This window comes from Hydra viridissima, unplaced genomic scaffold, assembly GCF_058129835.1.
Source record: "Hydra viridissima isolate aposymbiotic clone 2 unplaced genomic scaffold, HvirCarnegie_v1 scaffold_1, whole genome shotgun sequence".
In the NCBI taxonomy this organism is placed as follows: Eukaryota; Metazoa; Cnidaria; class Hydrozoa; order Anthoathecata; family Hydridae; genus Hydra; species Hydra viridissima.
The window spans coordinates 20,237,516-20,262,450 of NW_028324300.1; the positions used below are offsets into that span (position 1 = coordinate 20,237,516).

The 24,935-nt window shown below is 29.3% G+C and overlaps 1 protein-coding gene and 1 pseudogene across 3 annotated transcripts in view; one reads left to right on the forward strand and one right to left on the reverse strand.

Annotated features, from left to right (window-relative positions):
• Positions 1 to 4,432, forward strand: part of LOC149893804 (NACHT, LRR and PYD domains-containing protein 3-like) — a 112,460-nt gene extending 108,028 nt beyond the window's left edge. For both annotated transcript variants that reach the window (XR_016449080.1, XR_016449083.1), the window contains one exon: positions 4,019 to 4,432. The gene's annotated coding sequence lies outside the window, so the exon portion shown is untranslated. The remainder of the gene's footprint in view (positions 1 to 4,018) is intronic.
• On the reverse strand, positions 786 to 12,623 carry LOC149893812 (transient receptor potential cation channel subfamily M member 1-like; annotated as a pseudogene). Its single transcript, XR_016449066.1, has 14 exons — positions 12,042 to 12,623; positions 10,360 to 10,687; positions 9,777 to 10,084; positions 9,448 to 9,514; positions 6,845 to 7,309; positions 5,072 to 5,292; positions 4,540 to 4,863; positions 3,106 to 3,157; positions 2,748 to 2,879; positions 2,418 to 2,666; positions 2,136 to 2,313; positions 1,909 to 2,035; positions 1,494 to 1,678; positions 786 to 1,054 (listed from the first exon to the last, which is right to left on the reverse strand). The product of XR_016449066.1 is annotated as a transient receptor potential cation channel subfamily M member 1-like (transcript).
• Between the last annotated feature and the right edge of the window lie 12,312 nt (positions 12,624 to 24,935).

The following is a 24,935-nucleotide window of genomic DNA, read 5'->3' on the forward strand; positions in this document are numbered from 1 at the left end:
AAACCTTGTTGTCACTGTTATTACTGACAAAAAATTTGTTTTAAATGAAATGTAAAACTTTTGGTAACCATTATGAGAGTGCTTAATTTTCATATGTACATTGAAACCTTTCATAGGATGTGATTTAATCAGCATTGTTCACCTTTAGTTGGGATGAAGACTTTATATAAGAAGATTTTCCCAACAAGACTAAGATATTAATAAACTTGAACATTTGACCATTTTTTAACATGAAACATTTCGTTTAGATGAAAAAAAGTTTACCAAACCAACTTCTCATTTAAAATTAAACAATTTAAAACTGATTTACTGATATGCAGACCAGAAAACACAACTTTTGGTTCATTTATAAGACAATTCCTAACAATAACCCATAAGATATTTATAAATATTCCCAAAAAGTTGCTAACCGTCGATTAGAATTTAGTATGGCCTTTTTTGCTATTCCCGAAGACGAAATAATTTTATTTCAATTTTTGTATGAGAAAACTGCAAAATTTTGTTAAAGCTGTCATTTGGCTCGTTTTGTGATAGAATTAAAAACTAAGATCCCACAGGATCACTCTCATACAAAAATTGAAATCGGCTAACATTTTTTTTATTTTAAAAGGAAAAATCAGGCTGATTAAAAATCGATTAAGCCTTAAAATTGCTTCTACAATTATCGAAATTAAGTAAAAAACAAAAATAGTGCGTTAAGGCATTACAACAGGCAAAGGTTTAAATTTAAAAAATAGTATTAAAAAAATTTAAGCAACATGAAAATAAAGAAAAAAGAAAAAGAAAAAAAAACGATGAATATTTTTTGTCAAGTTAATGAGAGAAATTTAAAAAAATAAAATGAGAAACAGAATAAAAAACATGGAAATATTTCATATTAAAATAATGTTCGTATAAATTCGCTTTTAAAAAGTAAAAAAGCTACACAAAGCTCAAAAAAACTTTCGTTGTTCTTTAATTCGTTTTGTTTCCCTTTTTTGTCTTAGGAAAAACAACTTACATTCGTTTTCAAATTTGATCACGTCATCAAGTTGTTGCTCTGTCAACGTTTTTTCTAATAAAAAAAAAAAAAAAAAAAAAAAAAGAAACAGTTCTATTTTTAAAATATTAAATTATCAGGAGAAAAACATTTCTCTTTCAATGGGAAAATATCCTAAAAACAGTTATACTCTATGAAACAATCATGTTTATAATAGCAAATGATGAAGATTATGTGATGATTGATGATGATGATGATGATGATGATGATGATGATGATGATGATGATGATGATGATGATGATGATGAGGATGATGATGATGAGGATGATGAGGATGATGAGGATGATGAGGATGATGATGATGATGATGATGATGATGATGATGATGATGATGATGATGATGATGATGATGATGATGATGATGATGATGATGATGATGATGACAATAACGATGATACTTCTCTCTAAAACGATAATAACAGCAGTCACAGCTATAAAAAAAAAACTTATGTACTTAAAGACATCTCCCGTGGCTGAAATCGATTATCATGATAATAATCGTTCAAATAAACTATTAACTTGTAGATATAGCACAAGAGAGGAATCAGCGGTGGTCGATTAGCAAATTCCATGATCATGTTGTAGCGTTCGAATTTCCAGATTTGCTTAGAATTAGATTGTACCTTTAGATAGGTATTGCTAAATGGTGCAAAAAGGTCTGCTAATATAAAACTACAATATCATGTGATGCTAGAAAAGTAAAAACATGACATTATTGCAAAATATAAATGTGGTCAGATTTCACATGAACTATTGAATAACTTCTTTTGTAATCAAACATTTACAACCTATGTACAAGTATGATCAGTTAAACTTAAATTACATTAAAAATATCCTTGAAAAGAGTTTTTTTGAAATTATTTTTTTACTTAAAGATAGCAATCAAAAGATTGAGGAGCAAAACATTTGCAACCAAAAGATAAAATCCCAGAAGTATCAAAGCAAAAATTTCCGAATAACTGTTTTTTACTGGTGTTCCAAAGCGTGTAGTATTATCTAAAAAAAAAATATAAAGAAATATGTAAACACTTAAAAATGCAAAAAATTACTAAAGCTTTAAATCTAATCAAAAAATTACTTAAGCTCTAAAACTAACCGTTTGAAGGATCTCGATCAATAAAGAGTTCACCAAATAGATTAAAATAGGGATGAATTATTGCATCTACTACAACTTTAAGCCCACTCCCTTGTGGCTTCAGTATTGAAATAGCAGCAATAGCATATGCCACAAGAAACACAAATAGTATCAGTAAGAAGCTTACCATATCTAAAAACTAAAGTGATTGACATGACAAAAAAAAAATAATTCTGATGGCTTTAAAACATTCATGAAACCAAGCTTCCTCTGATACAATAAATAAATGTAAAAAATAAATACCATTTTGGATATCATAACCACATAAGGACCCAGTTTTTGATCCACGTAAAAAACATTTAATAATCTTATCACCCACATCCCCAGATTTATGCCATGAATGTTATGTGCAAAATCTAAAGTTGTTTGATTGAACCGAAAAGCTAGTCCAACATAAAAGACTAATAGTGCTATCCTATCTATTATGTTCCAATTACTAGAACACCAGTTAGAAAACTTTTTTGTAAATGTTGATGCTTCATCTCGTTTAACCTTTTATTATATCGAAAGAATTAGATTTAATTAGGAAAAAATGTGAGCATTTTACAAAAACTTGATGCATCATAAACTTACTTGAAGTATTTCTTCAATAGTCAAGGTAACTATGTACAAAACCAAAATCCATTCTGCAGCTGATGGTGTTGTTGTGTCTTTTTTAACCATCAAAACAAATGCAAATAACGCCAAAAAAATCAAGTAACTAAACTAAAATGCAGAAAAAAATTGACCAGAAAAAGTTTGAACAATTTACAAATAAAAAAAGTTTACACTTTTTTATATGTTAAATTAATTTAAAAATCATATTTACAAATAAAAATCTCAAAGATACTTTCTTTTACAACAGGAGAGAGAGAGAAAAAAAAAGAAAGAAAAATTGAGCATAACAAAAAGAAAATATTAACGCAGAACAATTTTTTTTTAAAAATCTTACTAAATAAGACATGAACTTTACAACTGGAGTGCGAAGATAGAAATTCCTCATTCTACAGATAAAAAATATGTGCAAAATTTGTAACTCCAATCTACATATTCAACAATAAGCAACAATTACAACAAGTAAAAGTGAATTTCTTAAAAAACCTTCATGTGAATAAAAAAAAAAGGATACTTTTTTTTTTTAAGATGTTTTTTTGTTTTCATTTTGTGTAAAGTTTATTCTTAAAAAAAGTATGATTCTTAAATTAAAAATTGATTATCAATAAAAGTTCAAAGTTACATATGAAATTTAATGCTTTCATTTTTTATTAATAACATGTTTGGAATTTATCTAGATTCCATATTCGATGCTGTAAAAACTAAATCTTTAACCTCATGAAACAAAGACATGAAATTATTGTAGAATAACTTAAAATTGTGATAACAAACAGCAGAAATATTTCTGATAGATGTCACTACTAAATTCTTAGTGATATCTTTGTTACATTTAAGTAATAAGATTGCTCAATCTTTCCCAGTTTTGTTATTTTTTCTAACATATGGATTTGGGAAACTTTTTCTAAAATGTGGCAAACAATTCTAGCTGCATATAAAATTTTAAATGCTAAATAAGCTTATTTGAATTTAATCTAAAACCCACTATCTAAGCTGTAATACAGTCTTGTTTTAATGACTGTAGTAAATTACCTTTTGGTTGAAAATCATCATCAATGTTGTAGAACTTTGAATTAGCTTTTGAAAATAGTTCCTTACATTTTAGGCTTGACATAAACATACTATTTATTTAATGATCAGATTTTTACACTAAATCTTTCAAGTTGTTAACAATGTTAAATCTTTTATCTTGTTATTCCAATCCTCTTTTCAATGTGATATGTTAAATTTTTAAAATGTTCTTTATGTTTTAGATTGCATGCATTTCGGTATTTAAAATAATGCACACCCTTATGGAATGGTATTTCTGTTCAATTTATATGGTTATGATATGTTTTTTACGATAAGAACTTTTTCTGACTGTCTTAAAGCAGAGATTGTATTTGATGGTGTTTTTGTTGTTGCTTGTTGCAATTTTCTTGGGAATTGCTGATATCATTTTTTAGATACCCACCTTTTATATAACTAGATAACTTTTACAAAAACTCATCTATGCAAAATCAAAAACATTTATATTCATTATCATCATTGTTGCTTCCACATTTATTTATCATTCATTTATATTGTTGCTTCCACATTTTAAAATTTAACATGGCAATTGTGATAACAATATTTGAACATTTATCTTGAAAGAACTTAGGTAAACTTGTTTAAAAAAAAAAAAAAAACTAGAGAAATTTTAATGAGATAAAACTGTAACATCCAAAATAACATCAAACTTTTGTAGAGTTCACAGCTTCATAAGAGCTTTCAAAAAAATATTTTAATAGCTTACTTCTCAAATAAGTTGGTTTTAGCTCCTGCTTGTTTAGTGTCCTTGAGAAACTCATACTTGTAAATATAAGGAGGCAAAAAGTAAGCTATTGCCAATTGCATACAAGATATATTAGGATCTTTTATAAATCCATTCCAAACTTCATCCATGATAGTCTGGACAGCAATGTTGGAAATAAAATGTTTATGATCCGTTAACACAGCTAAACGCAAACAATTATGATAATTGAGCTCTGAAGAGCTCCTGGTAATAAGTAGCTCAGTTTTCTTTCTATCTTTTTTAAAGCATTGATCTAGCAAGTTTGTGCAAAGCTTTTGAAATTTTCTAAAAACATAAATTTTTTTATGTTACTTGAGATATAGCAAACTATTTGAAGCTTAAACTAAGCTTTTATGACTAGTTGAGTATTTTTAAAAAAAGAGCCACATTTGCCAGGATTACTACATAAAATTTATAACTAGAAGAAAATTTTGATTTTTTTTTAAAATATTTTGAGCACCTTTATCATACATGACATAACTTAAAACCTTACAACTTGCTTTTTTTAACTTGATTTGTAATATCACCAGGAAGGGAATATTTTCTTGCCATCTCTGCTAAATATCTATTGATTACAATGCCAAAAAACGCTTTATTTAAACTTCTCTCTTGTAAACTCCACAAGTAAAGAGCCATTTTAGGCATACTGCACAGCAATGCAAAGAAAAATAGCTCATTATATAGATCTTTAAAATTTTGTTGATTTTCCTTTTTCTAAAAAAATTATTGATAAACTTAACATAATAAAACTTACTCCTTACACAGTTATTAACAGAAAACAAATAAATACATGTAATAAATAAAGATAAAGGTCTGTACTGAAAGAGCAGACCTTTATCTTTATTTATCAAATGAAATAAACAGAGTTTTAAGAAACATAAATTATGTGCTACAAAAGCCTGGAGCATACTTTACTAGTTATTTGTGCAATATTTTTGTATTATGAGAAAGATTTTAAAGTACCAAAAAACAACAAGTGTTTGACATTGAAAGTGACTTTTTAGTTAACAAATCTTTTTAATCATATGGTAATTAGCATTTTGAATAGAGTATGCAAATATTGTGTAAAATGAGGTTGCCATTTAAAAATTATTCTGCACCAAAAACTAAAAAAAAAGAAATAACAGACAGTTACCCTATTATTCATCTATAACTAGAATGGTTAAAATTTTATTGTATTAACTACAAAATTCATACTGAATGACCAAAGTTTTACATACAATTTAATTTAAAAAGAAAAAACTCAAAGAAAAATAAGTTTTTTGGTTTTAAAATGGTTTGAAAGAATTTATTTTGTAAATTGCTTATTCATTTTAATGCTTTTATTATGATCATCTTTCTGATCTTCAACAAACCAATCAACTTATGCATAGGAAAAATTAAGGAACAGTAAGATATGCAACATATTTAACAAGACGAGAGATTTAACACAGTTAACAGGATGAAAGTATTAACATAGTTAATACTTTCATTCTGTTAATTGTGAGAGATTTACCATTAAAGATGAAAGATTGACATAGTTAACAATTTGAAAAATTTTGTGTAGTTAACATTTTACATTAAATTTCAGCTGATAAAAGCTTTGAATAAAGTTGATTATACCCCCCTCACATATCACACAAACTGCTACCTCTACCTTAAGTTAGATAACCTATGCCTGCAAACATTTCAAGAGTATTTTTTATGAAGGTATATATCCGTTTAATCCTATAAGTGACAAGATAAAAATTTTTACTTGAGTCAGGTAGGTTAAATAACATTACTTTTAACATGTTTACCAACAAATTTTATGTGATAAAAATTTGTTCCTCTTATGTGAATTGTATTACTGTTTCTAGCATAGCACCACAGCCATCGCAAGCATCCAACAATCAGCATGCTCTATTATCTGTGAACTCCCCACTAGGCTGGTTATTTCAGCACAGAAACAAATACTGAAAAAGCCATAATGACTTTTAATGGAAGTTTTAAACTTTCTTAAAGTATTTGTCTCACTTTGATAAGTTAAATCTGTGAGCATGATGCGAGCACAAAATTTAGGATATAATACTAAACTATCTTCTAGTATTTCTTTCATTTCAAAGAAAAACAGTGCAGAAACAAATTGGTTATTTGTGAAAAGATCTCTTCATTTTTTTAAGTATAACAGTTAAAAACTACATACTTTAAAAGTAGAATATATTTATAAGAAGAGCTGCTGTTTAAGAGATTACAACTATATCTTTTATTACTACTCTTACAATAACAAAAAACTGTAATTAATTACCTCTATCATATGAGTTTTTTTTTCGCTCATGATATCAGAAAAAGCTTCTTTTACCACCCTTTCAATATTGCTTAATTGTATTAAAAAAATCTTCTTAGAATCATCCTTCTCAAAACTATATAGGAGTTTAAAAAGTTCAACACATTCTTCTTGTAATTCATTTTCTGATGGATTAAATGAAGAAATATTTTCATCTTTTATTATCAACTTAAGTATCGAGTGAGCACCTTTAGAGCAATAGCCATAAAGAAGCTCAAGTACTTGTGGTGTCAGAAGAGTTTGTATACTGATTCCATAATTCTGAAACAATTCCACAAAATCAACTCGATTCATTGCTAAAGCCATGATCATTGCAGAATTAAAGTCTTCGTTCTAAAATTCAGTTTTTAAGTCAGACTCTTCTTTTGCAACTTTCCCATAACAAAGTCAATTCTAGCTGTTTAAATAATTCTAACTTTTCGACTCCTAAAAATAGCTTTAAAAATTTATAATTTTTCCTAAAACATTATTTTGTAAAATGATTAGAATAATTTTTGTAAATACCCAAAACAATTTAAGTTTTGTAATTTCAACAAAAAAAATTCCAGGTTATTCACAAGTTCTTTTATAAGTAAATTACTAAAAAATGTTTATGATTGGGTGATTGAGCAGTCAGAGTAAGTCTAGCAAAAAAAACAAATTATCTGGTCCAATCCACCAAAAAATTCACTATTTGATATTAATACATAAAAAGTGTGCGCTTTCTAAATTTTAAATTGCCACACATGGAAATCATTTTGCTTTTTAAACTGTTTTTAATGTTGAAGCAGAAAGTAGAATAATAAATTTTCATATCATCAATTTTAATCATGGTTTTCAAGCAGAATGGTTACTGTTGTTAGTACAAATGATGTAAAGTTAACTTAAAGATTAAGAGACTATGATGATGGCGAATTGAACATCACTGTCCTGTGGCACCATTAAAACCTGATAATAATTGACTTAAACAAGTTTGCAAGTGTCTGGCCAATTATCTGATGATTGAGCTTCACAGCGATGAAAAGATGTATGGTTGAGTAAATTTTGCAAAATGGTAATTTCAGCTTTATGCTGTAAATGTTTTAGGATAACACTAATTTTGTTTCTCTCAATAATCTATATGAAGGATAAAGTTCAACAGACTTTTCAAGAAATTTATTTCTATATTTGTGCTTTAGCAAGGTTTGCATTTAATAAGGGTGATAATGCTTCTACTGGAATAAATTTACAGAATATATTTTGGGACATTTTCTATACTATTATCTCAATGGCTTTTGTTGAAATCACTGGTTTTCTTTTAAAAGTCTAAAGATGTAAATGCAATGAGCAAACATAATTCTTTGTTAGTATGAAACTTTTAAATGATAAGCAAATCTCATAACACAAAAGTCATCAGAGAATACCTGAACAACAAGAGCATTGTAATAATTTACTGTACTCACTGGATTTGGCACCTTGCTATTTTTCTGCTTTTTAGCAAAATTAAGCGGTGACACCTGACTGATAATAAAAATGTCCTAACCCTAAAAATGTAGATTTCAACATTAGTTGTTGTACTCTTCTTCTGTGAAGAGTAGAGAAGTATCTTCAGAGAATGCAATTATGCATAGAGAATGCAACCATGCATTGAATATCTAATTTAATAAAAGTTAATAACATCTTACTCTTTTATTCATTTAATTTGTTATAACATTACTTCTGAATACCCCTAAGTTTATGGAAGACAAAACATCCCAAAGAAAATTTTCAAACATTTTTAAGCTTTAGAACAATGTTTTTTTGGGATTTAGCCTGCATTAATGATGTTTAAAAAAAAGCTTTGTTTTTACAGAACTTAATTATTTGATAACCAAAAACATGGAACGAAAACAGTTCCTAGTTGTAGAAAGCAACATAAAAACATTTGCTTAGAGATAATATTATTAACATAGACTTTAAAAAAGTTTCAATTTTTTGTTTAACTACTTGCAGTTCTTTTATCATTATTTGTATGTCGTCTAAGACTTTAAGTTACCCAATTTTATGTAATCTTTGTTACAATTTAACAACTAATAACTGTGCATTTATTTAGTGACACAGAGTATTGCTGATATGCAGTTTTTTTTATTGGCTTTTAAGCTATACTCAAATTTTGAATTTTCACCTCAAATTTGACCAATATATAAAAATATTCTTAGAATTTAATTATTAAGTGTTTTAAAAAAACTTCAAAACATTATGATGTCATAGTAATAAAAATTGGTTAACCTAAAATTCTAAAGTGACTTGCAAATTAACTTTGATTTAATTTAATTGAAATATGATCCATTTGTTAAACACATATTTCACATTACAGAATTGTTCCAATAACATGGATAAATTAAAGAAACTTGCCAAAATCACAAGTCTTAAAATGATTTGGGGCATTTTAAAGATTGTCTAAATAAAATTTGGTCAGCAGCATTTTATTTATCATATAGCATCTTTTTGAAATATGCCCTTTGTCACTATTAAACAAAAAATACCCTTAAAAAGAATAGTTTTCTTTCATTATAAATTAAAACAAACAGCCATACTTAAGCAAAGCAAAAAGACTTTTTAAACACCTTTCAAAATTGCTTTTAGAATAGCTTCATCTAAACCTCTTTCTTTTGACATTTTGAACAATGTGACCTAGTTTAAAAAAAACTATATACAAATAGATTTTTAAATAACAAGTAAAGATAACAGTGACAGTTGTTAGATAGAGAAAAGTAAAATTAGAAAACGTTATGAATTGCATATATTAAAAGTGTGAGGAAAACATCTAAAAAGTAAAATGTAAAACAAAAAATATTACAATATTTAAAAGATTTTCAAAAATATTAAATACACAACAAATTATTTAAATATTTTAAAACATTTTATTAAAAAAATGCAAAGTTTATTTACTAACATAATCTTTTTTTCTCATGCATTTTAAAACATCTGTGTAACAATCCTTTTGCTTTTCTTTGCTCTCACTTTTTAATTCAGGAAGAAGTTCTGCTACCTTATTAAACAATGATTCATCATGATTACCATCATTATAAATAGCATCAATATCTTTCACTTTATCATAAGCATAAGTAAGTAGATCTGCAACACCACCACTATCATCAATAAACAAAACAGATAAAGGTTTGTCTTTTAAAAGAGCTTCACGCACAGTATCAAGTGTTCCCAGTCCACCCCCAACAACCATTAGAATAGCTGCTCCACGAGCTGTAATTCAACAATTTTACTAAATTATAACAAATTTCTCACAAAATTAAAAAAAATCAAACAACCTTTTTGATGATGCTCTTCACGCTAAAAATCAAAAAGCCAAAAATAAAGTGGCTTTGATAAAAAATAAAGTTACTTTGGCTTTCAGACCTGCATTTCATACTTTATTTAACTATAGATTGGATAATACTTACAGGTTGTTAGCTACTATACACATTTCTTGGCAGTTTTTAGTTACCTTAAAAAAAATAGTTAAAATAGTAGGGATATACCTTCATTCATAATATGCTCTTCAATACTTGATCTTAGAGGAATTTCTTTACCATATTTATCAACAGTACCATCGTCAACCAATAGATGATGAGTGTGATTGTGATCTAAATATGCACCTGTCTTAGGCAAACAAAATCCAACCTGGTAGTTAAAATCCCCACCAATCTTACCAACCTTAACAGTCAATTCACTTGCCTTTCTAACTATTCCCCATGTTGAAATACCAATGCATGGTTTTTTTGCTCCTAGTATTGCTTTACCAACATCCATCATGACACCTGTATTTGTTCCACCAGTTATGAACCATGCTCCAGGTGTCTGTGCAACCTATAAATAATAGAAGTGGTGTATATATAAAAGTATAGCTTTTATTTATCAGACAAGATAATTTTAAAATGTTTGTTTTTTTATATCTCATTTTTATTAATCAATACTTAAATAAAACTAAAAAGATTAACTAAGATTAAGATTAATTAACTAAGAAATAGTTAAGAATCAATAGTTAACAATCATAAAACATAATTTGTAAAATTGTTAAATTTAATAAAGTATGTTTTACTATTTTTAAATATTTATAGGCTCTTAAATTTCTTTACCACTGAAATTTATCACAATCCAAAGTTTTTCTTCTGAAATGCTTTTTTTTACAATTATGGAAAACTGATTATTTGACCCCATTTGTTCTAGAATATTCTAATTGTTCTAGAATGTTTTAAATTGTTCCAGATTGACTTAAAAGCATTCTGGAACAATTTAGAACATCCTAGAACAATTAAGAATATTCTAGAACAATTTAGAATATTCTGGAACACTTTAGAACATTCTTGAACAATTTAGAACATTTTAGAAAAATTTAGAATATTCTAGACAGGTTTGCAAAAAAAACCAAAAATCATAGGTTTTTTAAAAAAAAACAAAAAAACCATGGTTTTTTTGGTTTAAATAAGGTTTTTATTAAAAAATGCCATATTTAGTTATCCTTTAAAACTAAAAAAAAAAAAAGCATAACGAATTTTATTTGAGTAAACTATATTCTTTATCAATATTACTGTTATATTTCATCAAAATTATTCAATACATCACTGTTTAATGTTCTATATATAAATACGAGCTTTGCTGCTTTTTCTACCCCCAATTGGTTTCTTAACTTAGAATGAACAAGGCCTAAAGTTGAAAAAATTCTTTCGATTCCAGCACTAGAAACTGGTGCATTTAATAAACCTTCAATATCAATTATGTTACAATCCACATTTTTTTTGAGATTTCCACCTATTCTATTGGTGATACATTCTTTAAAACAGATTCACTATACAAATACCTTTCATCAAATGGAGCAGATTTGGCTTTTAATTTGAATATTATTGGTAACAAATTCTTGAACTCTTTATGTGCGAAATTCATAGCAGCTTCGTTTTCATTTTTAGAAAGATTAGATCCAAAATATCTAGGATCTAGTGTGTTTGCAAGGAAATGAATATTACTGAGAGTCTGAAGGTATCTAGATTCAATTTTTTTTTTTTTCGTTTGATAAAAATGATAAGCTGTTCACCAAATCTTTAAATATTTCAACAGTGTCATTTATTTTTGTTTGATCTCTTTGCAACTTATCTAGAGCTACTGCATTTGGTTTTAATATTTTTAATAAATCTTCTGTGTTTTGCTTTATCTGTATATCACTTACTTTTTTACCAATCATGGGATCCAAGTCTTTATATTTTTCAAACATTGTGAAAATGATGCTCCAGTTGTTGACATATTTTTCAAGTGAATCACATACAGAGTTCCAGAGAGTTTCAGTAGAAAGTGGCAACTTTGTTCCTCCGCTTAATTTATAAATTGCTCAAGCTTGATGATTATTTCTTATGTATTTTATTATTTGTGTAACATGCTTGCTCACATTCTCAATGTTAAGATCATTGCTAAAAGATTCAGCATATGAGCAGCACACCCATAAGTTATGATAATATCTCTTTCAGATGACAGTACTATAGAAGTTCTATAGAAGTTCTACAGAAGTTCTATAGAAGTTCTATAGAAGTTCTATAGAAGTTCTATAGAAGTTCTATAGAAGTTCTATAGAAGTTCTATAGAAGTTCTATAGAAGTTCTATAGAAGTTCTATAGAAGTTCTATAGAAGTTCTATAGAAGTTCTATAGAAGTTCTATAGAAGTTCTATAGAAGTTCTATAGAAGTTCTTTACAACTTTTTATCAAATCTTAGATGTTACAAAAATATAATGCACGGAACTTGTTCTCCAACATCAGGAAAATCGAACTACAAAGCGATTCACAAATATCATTTTCACGATATGACGAAATCTTCGAAACTATCCGTTCTTACGAAAAAGTAAAAACCCATCGATGGACGGAGCTGAAGCATAAGTTGATTTCTCATGTTTTGTCCTCCGTCCATCGATCTTAAACGTAAATTTAATTTATCTGATGGTTTGCGATGTAAATTTAATTTCAAAGGTAAATCTTGTAGGTAAAAACGTTCAAATAAATTTTGCTATAACTTTGAGTAAACACATTACTCAATGTCCAACTGTCAGCTCAGTGGATTTTTAATGAAAATAATTCACCATTTTATGGTTCTTCTGATTGTTCTCAAAAAAAAGAATGAAAAATATGTTTACTATTTGCTCTAAAAATTAAGAGAAACAAATTTTATAAACCTTTATAACCACAATAGACTAAAAATGAAAATTCAAGACAAACTTTAACGCTTTATAATTTGTTTAAAACTTTTCATGAACTTACCAAGTAAAGAGCTCCTTTCTTCATTTGAATTCTTTTAGTCAGCAAGAAATCTCACAAAACATCTTTTGTTTTCATTTTGTAGTCTGCAGATCATCAGACAAACTTTAAAAATACTTTTGTTGAAAATATTTTAAAGACACATGTTTCTTTGCACAGCATGTCAAAAACTAGAAGATCTGTTCGTTGTGACAGCGCCAAACTAGTTGCTCAGCATTTACATGCAATGAAGAACGCCTTAAAGGAGTTGGAAGATCTCAAGTTCACGGCAGATGCTCGAAATCAGTTCTAATCAATCCAAAAGTATTTGTCAAAGTTTGAATGTGTTCTGTTATTATCTTTTTGCTGAAATTTCTTACAATCATTCATGAAACCACTTTCGTTGTTCAAGTACGGGATGCTACTGTTGATCTAGTAAGAGATAATAATGATTTTCTGATAAAACAAATTTAACTTATTCGTAAAATGTGGCATATAATTCTACAGAAAGTGAAACTAGTATCTCAGAATGAGGACATTTCGTCTGATTTCTCTCTCAGCAGACATTTCTCAACACAATACTAGACAGAACAACATTAAAAAGTGAAAGCCTTCACTAATATTATTGACTCTATTCTATGCTTTGATTTAAATCATTGATGCATATCTGCACCTTATTTCATTCTAAGGGCAATTCAATATTCTGAGTAAAGAAGACCTTTTCTCTGCTGCCGCTCGGTTTTGTGAAAGAAAACTCCGAACACATTTCAAAGGAGTTGTTTGAGGATCTAATCATACTGAAACAGATTCCACAAACTTCAAATTAGCCTGCAAGCTTCACAATTTTTTCTGGAGATGCTTGAACTTTGATTCATCTCAATCTTCACAAACGTCTGTTTTGGATTGCGCATATTTCTTAATTTACCTGCATCTGTGGCTAGAGCTAAATGCTCTTTTAGCGTGCTGAAGAAGGTAAAGTATTTTCACCGTTCAGCTAAGTCACAGGAGCATTTGAATGGGCTGGCAATGCTCAATAGTAAATTCCGATCTTGTGCGCAGATTTTTCATCAACCATAACCAAATTTGTTGCGATAATTGCAAGAAAAGTAGTCCTTTTATTAAATTTGATGTTCAATCATTGGAACTTTTGTTTTTAAACTTAAATATTTAGTGTTAAAATGGTGCAAAAACAACGACGATTTCATTCGTTTAAAGTGTTTCTAACAATCAAAAAAAGTTGATGTTAAAAATATCAAATTTAAGTTTTAAAATATAAATTAAACCGTTCATGTTTTTCTCTCTTCTTTAAATTTATGAGAAGTTTTTTAGAATGTATATGTTCGACTTTTGTCCTACGCTCCACATTCGGATTTGATGTGTTCAACTTCATTTCCTTATTTTTTTACGAGGATGATTTAATGATGGGTTAAAAATCAACAGAAAGCAAATGATGTTCAAGATCATTAAAAAGCAAATGGGTTATTGAAAATTAAAAACAGCAAAACACCAAATGAAGTTTAGGAATTCGGGGCTTCAATTATTTGAAAAATCAGTAATGTTAAGTGTTGTGTAAATTATTAACAAGAAATTTTTTTGTTGCTGATAACCATTGGGGTCAACACAATGCTTTCCTTTCACTCCGTCCCTCGACTGTGATAGCACCATAATAGTTTCTCAAAAGTTCCATTTTGAAATTTATTAGTGAACCGTTATTTGATCTTTTACACTTTTTTAAACAGAAACTTTCAACAAAATCTTCTGTCTGATTTTCGTCTGTCCCTACTCAATTTCAATAAGTAAAGAAACTGAAACCAGAAGAACTTAAAAGATTGTTAAAATAAAAAAAATTGATTTGTTTAGCACTTTAAATAAATTCTTTCTTTCTATCTGCTGATTTGTTAGAAAAGTCGTTAAACGGAAGACATTCTAAACATTTCTAATGTATTGCAATTTATATTCGCAAGCGAACCATTACATCTCTTTCTTTTTTTCTTCTTCTTTTTCATATTCTTTTTTTTTTTTTTTTGAATACTTACGTTTTTAGTAAACTATATTTGGAAGTACGTCATCTCAAAAAAAACCAATATTGAGATAGATGACTAGCTGTATAAAGATCTTTGGCTATATTTAGGTCCGTATCTATTAGGCTCCTTAACTCTACTGGGTGTGCTTTAAAAAACAATTTTTCATCACCTGCATGTAACAGGATTTTTGAAAACAAAAATTTATCGATAAACGAGTTTTTAGCTTAACTAACTTTTTTTCAAGTGGTATTTCATTGTTAGTTCCTAGCTTCCTGTTAGCAATGTTCAACAAAGATCTTTTTTTTCTTTTTTACATTATGAACCTTAAACCGAGGTAAATTAATTGTTAACAAATGATGTTGAACTTAAAACGTTGTTACGGCTGTAACAGCTCTGAGTGCTTGCTTTTAGCTGCGATTTGACTAACATAATTTGCTTAATTAATTTTATGAATTCAGTGTCATCAGATGCTATTGAGCATACTGATGGATATTGTTTTTGATCGGGTGTTAATATCAACGACATTTAAAAGTAAAAGTTTATACTTAGCATGAGTTTTAGTTTCTATTTTCTTTTAGGAAAAAAGGATCAACTTCTATGTGTTGAGGATGATCTGAGTCTCATTGCCGCAGTCATTTTGGTGATACTCATGAAGACGTGAGTAACTTCCAGTACTCGCTTCATTTCTGTTTAAAAATTGTGATTTGTTTTTGTTTTTTATCCTTTATTCAAATAAGTATTACATTTTATTTAAATTCAAGGGAAGCGGTAAATAAGATTTTAAATGAATATTTTTCGTGCACATGGGCGGCTTCCTCTCCTTCCTTACCAAAATCTTGGTAGATTGGAAAATGCTGGCCCGATGGGTTTTGTGTTAGGATAGAACAATACGTTTCTGTTTAATGAAAGACAGGGTAAGGAGAGGGTGTTTTGAAAAAAATAGAAAGTGGTTACCTATGTATTTTTTGATTAAGAGGGGCAATGTTTTCCTCGTTTTTTACTTTGGTGTGGGTTTTTAATTCTCCAAAATTGTGTCCCTAAGCAAGTGGAAGGATTTGTCTTTAAAGAAATAGATGATTCGGAGTTGATTTTCTTATTTTTATGCTCTTATAATATTTAGATCAAGGATTAAATTAGTCCGTTGATGCCAAGAGAAATATTCCTTTAAATCACTAATGGTGAGGAAGGGGTGGGGGAGGGAGGGGGAGGGAGGGGGAGGGTATTTTAAGAGAGAGAGAGAAGTTGTTTTTACAAAAGAGTCTATGTCTTTGTACAAGAGTTACCAGTAGGTCTGAGTATTCTTTACATTAAATGTTTTGCTGGTTTACTTAGCCTCATGTATAAAGATAATTAGTCAATAAAAAAACTTTCGAACGTTTTTTTTAAATGAAAATTTCTACTGGCCCCCAATGATCATAAATAGTTCATGAAAGTTTTATCTGATTCCTACAAATTTTCTTAAATTTCTACTGGCACCCAAAGCTCATATATGGTTATTGAACTTTTTATCTGATTCCTACAAATTTTATTAAATGTATGCACTCCTTTGAAAGTTTTTTAATTATTGACTAATTGTCTTTATACATGTTGCTAAGTAAACAAGCAAAAAATAAAATGTAAAGAAAACTCAGACCTACTGTCACACACTTTAAAGAGAGAGAAGTTGTTTTGACAAAAGAGTCTACGTCTATTCATAGACGTATATTTTTTGTCCAAAAAATTTTTCTCTCTCTGAAAACATCCTCCCCTTCCTCACCATTAATGCTTTAAAGGAATGTCTTTTAAGAAATAATTTTTCTTAAATGCATCCTTTGAAATTTCAAAGGAGTGGATCAAAGGAAAGCATAAACTCTTTTACATTACATTATATTATCTTACATCACATTATGTATTTTGTTACAATATATTACGTTATATTACAGTATATTCCATTACAACATATATATATAATATTATTTTATCAAAAGTTAAGTATTTAAAAAGCTCTCTTAACAATGTACACAAAGAAAGAAAAATCACACTTATTATCTGGATGAAAACTGCTTCGCGTGAACTTATAAAATTTCTTAGCAGAAAAAAATCTCTTCTAAAAGAAACTTTTTTACATCATCACAAAAGATAATCTACATGCAGTTCGGATGTGATTTTGGGATATCTAATCAAGAACTCTTCTCTTGATAAACACTTTATAACCACCCAACTCTATGCACTGCTACAGAATCTGTGCACCATTTCATTCATATTTTGTGTATGTTTCTTAAAAGTGCCTTATCATCATTTTTTGGTATAAAACCTTTTTTTTCTATTTTTGCTAACGCCAATAGACTTTTTTAGGCATTTCATGCTGATTTGGGCATTTAAGAGTTAAAAAAAAAAAAAAAAGGTGAAGTGAACAGCGAAACCAGAAGTGCGCTTCTGGTTTTGAAAGATAAAAGGAAGATTTAAACTTTAACGAAATTCACATTTGAAATAAAATACAGTTATATATTCAAAAAAAGAGTGGAATTTTCATTGTAAAACAGATCACTAACAAATTGTATTACAAAACACAAGTTACATTTATAATTAGTTTTAAAGATGACTTTTTATCGGATTGTTGTTTTTTGATTCTTCATTTTTCTAAGTCTTATTTTTCGATTATTTACTTTCTCACCAAAGTTGTATTTATTTTTGTTCGTGATTTTATTAGCGTCAATGTCAATGACAAAATTAAGCACGTTAAGCAAAGTTATATTTAATCAAAAACCTAAAAGACAACAGTAACAACACCAGTAATTTGGCTTTGAATATCAAAAAGAGCAAAATAGATAGCAATTTGAGTGCATCATAATCATAGCTTACAAAACCTTCGGGCGATTGAAAAAAGAGCTCGTCATGCAAACTCATTCATAGGAATACTGTAGATCTAGCGTTTATAGCATTTAAATAAACGTCATATTAGGACTATATTTTTGGCTTGGAGGGAGCATGAGAATGAGCAGGAGGAGGACATAGTCTTGATAAGAGGAATTATTGGTTTAAATGAGGAGTTGAAAACAGCATCATGATGCTAAAAAGCTAAAAGCGCAGCAGCCGAAACAACGTTTTTCTTAGAAGAGCAAACAATGATTCTTTGTTTTTTTAGGAACTTTAAACGGTCTTGTACAGGTTCAAAATTTCTGATTTAATACAGACAAGCATTTGAACCTGAATAGGGATTTGTCATCAGGACCCGTTCGACTGATAAACGGGAAATTTCAAAAACTTTTCGGGTCCCGACACCCGTTCGGGTATAGAACCGTTAAATACCCGATAGCCCGATAACCTAAAACAATGATCAGTTTGAGGAACCGAGACCGATAAATTATCGGGTACCCGTTTGGATTTGGATTTTTTTAATACCCGAAAACCCGAACCCGTTCGGTTTTTGACTTTATCAATGATCGGGTCCCGGAACTTTGTAAAAGATTTGTAAAAATTGCGAAAATCACTATAAGCCAATAAAGTTTGCTTCGAGTTATTGCTTACGGTAATTTTAGCACCTTTGGAAAAGTCTGTGAAATATTTAAACTAAAATTTAAAAAAGGTACTAAGTTAAACTTATTTAAACTGAGAGTTAACTAATGAAGTATTTAATTTAAGTCCACATTTTATTAAACAACATGTGTAAATGAAAGAGGTTAAATGATGTGAAAACAAATGCCGTTTTGGTGCCAAAAGTTATTTTTCTAAACACATTAGTAGCCTTATCATCATAGAAATAAAACACTGGCAAGTAAAGCATTTTCACCTTACAATTTTTACCTAACACTAATTACTAAATAAACATTTAAAGTTTTAAGATGTACTTATTCGGAGACTGTTTTCATGAGTTTCTTGGCAAGAAATAAATTGAAAGAAATCTGAACCAAGTTTTAAAAAATCATTTTAGACAATTTCTTTGTCTTCTTCAATGACATACATCTCCAAAACGTTAAATGCAACAACAGGACTTCCTCACTGTCATCGTCTGACTCCTCATTTGAAATTGATGAAGAGCATTTGATTTCTGAGCAGAATTTTAGCAACGTTTTTCTCTTAAATTGAGAGTAGTTGCTCTTGATGAAGAGCAGTTTTAAAGCCTTCAAAGGATCCATGAAATTTCTTCCTTTCGTGACTTTCAGACTGGCAGCGCTGAACCAGCGCTCTGAGGATGCTGAACTTGCAGGAATGCTCAGGATAGTGAAAGCAGCCTTGGAAAGAATTGGGTTGACGTTCCGTTTTGTCACCCAAAACTGCATTGGCTTTCCCATCCATGCAGAAACTGCCACAACATCATAATCATAGGCAAAAAGCTCTCCGTTCAATCTAGTCGCGCTCTTTTTCTGCTTCTTTGGATGGATGAAGCTCAAAGAAAAGCTTCCAAATTGTGAGTGCCTATGGCTGTCATCGACGAGAAATGGTTCAATCTCGGAGTCTTCTTCCCCACTTTTGCCGAACATACTTGACAAGAACTTTTTGACAGCTTTTTCAGGAACCTTGGCCAAAGTCTGGAAACAGAACTTAGCTTCTTTAAACTTGGCTTTTAAGAACTTGGAGTATTTTGGTCTAAAAAATATAAAAGAGAATTGAAAAAGTTAGAGTTTCATGGGCAAAAAGACTTTAAGGGCAGATAGTTAGACTTTTTCATACTTTTATCAGTTTTTACTGAGCTTTTGCCCTAATATTTACATTTATTTACATTTTTGGAATTATTCACTACTATTCCTTCTCATTTCTTTTAACTATTCGCATTATGAACAGTTGATCAGCTCCTTTTTCAGATTCAGTTGGTTCACGGAAATACTGCCAAGTTAGGAAGCGTTTCTGTCGTGCTCGTTCCTCACTTTCTTGAGTACGGGAATGCTTGAGTTTTGGGCGGCCATCTAAGATGACAAACTTAATAAAAAAATGAAAAAAGTTAACCATATCAATAAAAATAACTTTAAACAAAACTTTGTATTTTCGGCTTCGCTTTCATGGGGAGGCAGGTTATCTGGATCTGAAGATAGTGTTGGATTTTCCATTTCACGTTCGCTTCCTTCTTCGTTTTCAGTATCAACATCGCCTAGACTTTGTGATGGCAGAGCACTTGATTGGCTAGCTAACATTTTCGAAATGTTTTCCTCTTTTACGCACATCCTATTTTAATTTCAAACTTTTAAAATTACAACCTTTCTAACTTCATTTCAAGAAACTGAAAAGGAAACATTTCTGAAAACACACAATGATGCTTTACAATCACTTTCGCTGTTTCTGGCTTACCTTGGATTTTTTATAACAACCAATCAGAGTCGAGCCTTTCAAATAAAGGGTGAGATAGAGTTACTTTGCCAAACGGAAATATATAAAATTTTGTTTAACTGCCTAACGGCCAAGTGAAAATGTGATTATTGCGATATCATGGTTATATTCTACTTTCGGTAATTTTTTTAGAAATATTATTTTTGAACAAAATGTCTGGTATGAAAAGTGTCAACTACCCAATTTAATGGCGTTAATGGGTAATACCCGTTCGGGTAATCGGAGTCCAATAAAATATTTTTAGTTTTTATCGGTGACCAATACCCGTTGGTTTCGGGACTCGTTCGGCTCCTATCGAGACCCGGACATTCCCTAGTTGAGCTGGCGAAACTACATTAGCAACTTTACAAATTTTTAGTTGTAAAGCATACTAATATACACTTTTTTTTTTTTTTTTGACATCATTCTTTTGTTTGTCATTATAAATTTGAAATTCATTAAATCAAAAAACGACCAGAAAAATATATTTAAATAAAATAATAATAAAAACATATAACTAAGCACTAGAGGAAGTTCAAAAACGTGGGGTGCGAACATGGGAATCACGCCAGTGGCCACCGTTTTTTAGTTTTGGGGGCTATAGTTCCGTTATTTATTATCGGAGGCCATTTGTTTTAAGGGCATCTTAATGAGCAATCTTCTCTCTATACGATCAAACTTCGAGATCGAAAATGAATCAGAAAGCGAGTGAGAAAATATTTTTTATATGGTACTTGTTCAAAAAAATTGGCAAACACCAGGTGTTTTACCCTAACAGTCAATAATGATATTAAACAAAATAATACGACCGTAAAAAGAAATAGAAGACCTACAAAATGTTATTTAATATTATTAAGACCAAGGGTCTGCGTATCGTTTCATTTCCATATCGTTATCATTCCTATATGATATCGGAAATCAAAAATCATCGGAATGACGAGAGAAATGACGGTATATACCGAGGTTTAAACTAACTACAAAACCGGTTAAAGTTTTTACAACGATATTACGCCGTAATCATTCTGATGACACTTTTTTTTTTCCGATAAGATATGGTATGATAACGATATGAAAATGAAACGATACGCAGACCCTTAAGACACAGTGAACAGTGAAAACTTTATTCTCAGAGTTTCTTCACTAGACGATTTTCAGAGTTTAAAAACATTGATCATTTAATGAATATCGATCTAATTTATGAAAGAACCAAAAAAAAAAAAAAAGATAATGATTTTAGAAGACGTAGTTCTTGGAAATGGGCAGTTAGGGTTCAAAGCTGGATTAGGTTAGCACTGACTACCGTAACATTTACAAATCATCCTCAACATGCTTAAAAGTAGATTGTGCCCACGCCTCTTTGAGAGCTATATTGATGAAATGTCTTGACGATAGTTTTTTCTTAAGGTCATTTTAATTGCTATGGAAACGGCAAGTGTAAATTGATCCAAGTTTCATGAAAAATGAAACCAGCCAACATAAATGATTGGGGTTGAAAAAAACTTCATTTGCAAACAACCGAAAGTTTATTACAAAACTTTTTTTAACTTTATTTACAAAAAAAATTTTTTTAACTGTTGTCTTCCTTCGGGGAAAAAAAAATGTCCACCTTTCGAACCTTTAAAAAAATTCGCAAGAATTTTGTTTTTCGATTTTCCGAGTTCCAATTTTTTTTTTTTGTCTTTTTTATCAACATCAAAAAAACTTTCCGTTCTTAAAAATTTTCGAATCTCATCTTAAAAACACGAATATTTTTTTTCATAACTGTTACCATTGACAACATCAAAAAAACAACCTAATTAGTTTTTATTTCCATTATTATTACATTAAATTATTATCATTTTATTATTTTTCCGTGATTTTTGCAGTTTAAAAAAAAAGTTTAAACAAACAACAAATATTCGCAACAAAAACTCCGAATAAAAATGAAAATCTTTCCATTTTTTTCCGCGTTTAATGTTTTAAAAGAAAATTGCTTTTTCCTTTCTAAAATAACTTAATATTTCTTTTCATAAAGAATTCTTGTTTTATTTACACATTCTACTTTTTCTTTTCACTCTATATTTATTTAACATGTTAACATATTAAAAATATTTAAATAATCAAAAGTATTTCGTATCAATTCAACTTTTTCAACTCTTCGATGTTACAAAAACTTTCTTGTATTACATTTACCTTGTATTACATTTAACATATTTATATTTATTTTTATTTTTTATTTCACATATTAAACTTTTTTTGTGTGTTTCTTACTTTAAACTTTTCGATGTTATAAAAATATTTTCCACGGTACCAGATCCTCAACCGCTTGAAGTTCGAACCACGAAGCCATTCACAAATGTCGTCGATGAAGTTCGTGTCGTCGTGAAGGTAAAGATGTAATTTTTCAGCGAGTCGAATCCACGGGAGGACGAAACTTTCGAACTCGTTCTTTGATACGAAAGTATCACTGATGTCTATCCGCAAAAATTCAATCTTATGCTTCGGTGTCCATCCATCGATCTTCACTGGATGATATAACCCGACACGGCGAATGTTGGTCGAACATAAAATAATCAGTTTTTTCTCATCTTCAGATAAAATATTTTTCCGAACATCTAATTCAATCAACTTGCATCCTGCGTCTAAAAATTTCTTCATAAAATATTTCTCATGTGAAACTTCATGAGCAGTTTTTCCATTGTGTATCCAAATCAAAGTCTCCCACTTTCGTTCATTGATTAATCTTTTCATGCCTTCGGTAATCGATGCCTGCGCTTCAAAGAAGCATTCCATGAACATCTTGTAATTATCTTTATCATCTGAAGAATAATAATAACATATTAATATTATTATTAATATTTATTTATTTTCAACAACAAATATTCAAGAAAATCAACTTTCAAAAATTTGAAAATACAATATCATGTTTAATAAATATAAAACGGATATTATTTTCTTTATAAAAAGATCAAAACACTTCAAACAATCACAAATCAAATCAAAAAATATTGTTTATTTATAAAAATATTTATTAAACAAGTAAATAATTTACGAAATACAAAATTAAAATATTTATTGAAACTTGTCGTACGCCGTTTTCAAACCTTGGTTGCGCTCCAACCAATAGAAATACGATAAACAATACAGCCAATCAGAAGCTTGGCCAAAAGCATAAAATGAGCGCGTAACTTTAAGTCAAGTGAGATTTTTTATACAAAATGATTTATTTTTGAAGTGAAATAAAAACATTCTCGCTTTCTATTTCTTTGCTGCAGCAACGAAAAATATTAAAAAGTAAACGAAAGCATGTCAATTTAAAGCGGTAACAGTGGAATAAAATTGTCAAAACGGTTGGAAATTAAATTTTTAAAGTTTCAAACGAAAAGTACCGTATAAAAGACCATTTCTTTTATGGTCACCTTTTTTTAAACTAGTTTTGAGGAGATAAAAATATCAAAAAACCAATTTAATGTGACCAACTAAAGACATAACACTTTTCAAATTTATAACTTTTGGCAGATAAACATAAAGTCGTTGTATTAACTGAACTTGTTATCTCTTAAAACCATGGCTATCTAGAAATACAGGCCTTGACAACGCGCCGAATTTTTTTTTGACTGGAGGCCGAGTGAAGCGCTAATAAATAGAGTGGATGTGGACAAGAAAAGCAAATTAAGTATATTATTAATTAGATCTAGGAGTCTTATAAGTAAAATTATACAATAAAGTTCTAAGGTTAATAAAATATAATAAAGTTATAACATAACATATTAAAATTTAAATAGACTGAATGTCATGACAGTTTTATAACTTTTTGTCTTGACTCCTTGGAGCATCTTGGAGATTTAATAATTGCTAAATTTTTTAGAAATATGTTTGCTAAAGTGCGGCAGTGTCTTTCATCAATACCAAATTGAAACTTTTCCGATACAGATAAAAATTGTTTCATCAAAAATGATTGACAAAATTCTTCTGATAACTGCTCAAACAAAATAGAACAAAAAATGCACCACTGAACAATGTTATCAAAGGGAATAACAAGACCACCTCTATTCAGGTCATCAATATAGGCACCACATTTTATATAATAAAATTTTGTATCAGTATAATCATAGCCATTTTTTCTTTGAACGTAACCAGCGATATATACAATAAGGCAATGATTCTGCTTGAACTTTATCTTCTAATTCTGGTAAGTTATCAAAAACCTCACATTCCTGCTCATTTAAACGTCAAAAACAATTATTACAGGAATGACCATTAAAACAATCATCAAAACACTGCATTTCTAATTGGAGAGAAAGTTTTGCATGTTGGATTCTAACTTTTTCTATGACAGACTGAGCAGTAATAAAATAGGTTCCTCCAGAACCCTGCCTAAGCTTGCTGAAAGCTTTCTCCAATGGATCGGTTGTGAACCACCCCAGGATAACATAGTCATTTCCACAATCCAAAAGATACCTTGCCATGTTAACTAAGCCCCTACATACATGAGAAATAGATTTAGAAGTACCTTTTGAAAGCTGCTTAACACGTTTAGGGCCTGACTTTTTCATT